The sequence below is a fragment of the Pectinophora gossypiella genome, chromosome 24, assembly GCF_024362695.1.
Source record: "Pectinophora gossypiella chromosome 24, ilPecGoss1.1, whole genome shotgun sequence".
In the NCBI taxonomy this organism is placed as follows: domain Eukaryota; kingdom Metazoa; phylum Arthropoda; class Insecta; order Lepidoptera; family Gelechiidae; genus Pectinophora; species Pectinophora gossypiella.
The window spans coordinates 2501092-2502686 of record NC_065427.1 but is presented as its reverse complement, the minus strand read 5'-3'; the positions used below and the strand labels follow the sequence as shown (position 1 = coordinate 2502686).

The window sequence follows — 1595 nt, the reverse complement described above, 5'->3', positions numbered from 1 at the left end:
ATGATGATAATCGCTAAAAACTAGTTTTGCTATTAGCCTTATTTTCATTTTGTTGATTTGAATTTTTAGAGGATATCTCTTAAGCAACTTATTATTATAATTAAACTTTTACTTTTTTATTTGAAAATTATAATTTCGTTATTTAATTTTTCTACTCCTCTCCTTTAATCTGGCATTTAAATAACCAAAAAGTCTAATATAAGTACATACATAATTAAACTCTTTGAAAAAGTGTACGCTCTATGGCCTATAAAAGCATTGTTTACAAAGTGTAACTGTACTATAATGTCGCCAAAAAAGCATTGTTGTTGTTTTTTTTTTTGACCTGGAAACTGGCACCTTTACTTTGTTTGGTGCCATAGATATACTATAAAAAAAAAGTATACATTTGCCACCATTTTCCCGCGCGTTGGAAAATAAATTGGAAAATTTTTGTGTTTCGTTTAAAATTACGTCGTCATAGAAAAAGTATTGTATGCAACGTTGTATAACTAGGTCAAAAAATGCTCGTGGCGTCTCTTATTGCGATGTTCGCCAAGGCTCACATCGCAACTCACGCCACTCGCATTTTTTGACCCTTCTTATACAACTGTTGCATAAAATACTATTTTCTACTCCTCTACTTTAATCTGGCATTTAAATAACCAAAAAGTCTAATATAAGTACATACATAATTAAACTCTTTGAAAAAGTGTACGCTCTATGGCCTATAAAAGCATTGTTTACAAAGTGTAACTGTACTATAATGTCGCCAAAAAAGCATTGTTGTTGTTTTTTTTTTTTTTTGACCTGGAAACTGGCACCTTTACTTTGTTTGGTGCCATAGATATACTATAAAAAAAAAGTATACATTTGCCGCCATTTTCCCGCGCGTTGGAAAATAAATTGGAATTTTTTTGTGTTTCGTTTAAAATTACGTCGTCGTAGAAAAAGTATTGTATGCAACGTTGTATAACTAGGTCAAAAAATGCTCGTGGCGTCTCTTATTGCGATGTTCGCCAAGGCTCACATCGCAACTCACGCCACTCGCATTTTTTGACCCTTCTTATACAACTGTTGCATAAAATACTATTATGTAGACTACATAATATATAAGATGGAGTACCTACTAGGGCGGACGGCAAGAGGGATACCCAGTAGAATAGCATGGAGAATGCTACACGGACAAGAACGTGGCTCTTAAGTGAATGATGATCATGAGACTATAAGAAACCCAGATCATAGCTTTTCTACAGATCATAGTTTTTTGTAGTACCTATCTTATTGTACAAGTATAAAAAATCTAATTAATGGTTGTATAAGGAGGATCATAAGTGTCAAAATCCTAGGTCTATGACGAGTATAATATAATATAGCAGCCTTAGAGACTTTTCTGACACTTCTAGTCAAACAATTCTTCGTACAGGGGTTTAAGAAAGGGGGTCTTTAAAATGTCAAAAGAAGGCGAATTTCCCTAAGGGAGCGCCCCCTTAATTATATCTTTTAATGTAATGACGAAGAGCATTTTTAGATCTCCCTCTATGTACCGTTGTACATGAGGGGAGCGAAGGAGAATTTTTAGGGTATTAATCACGGGGTTCAAACTTTAGAAAATG

At 33.8% G+C, this 1595-nt stretch overlaps 1 long non-coding RNA gene across 1 annotated transcript; it reads right to left on the bottom strand.

The window, feature by feature from the left end:
- Positions 1 to 292: 292 nt before the first annotated feature.
- On the bottom strand, positions 293 to 1072 carry LOC126377926 (uncharacterized). Its single transcript, XR_007567999.1, has 2 exons — positions 804 to 1072; positions 293 to 339 (listed from the first exon to the last, which is right to left on the bottom strand). It is a non-coding gene; the product is annotated as an uncharacterized LOC126377926 (long non-coding RNA).
- Between the last annotated feature and the right edge of the window lie 523 nt (positions 1073 to 1595).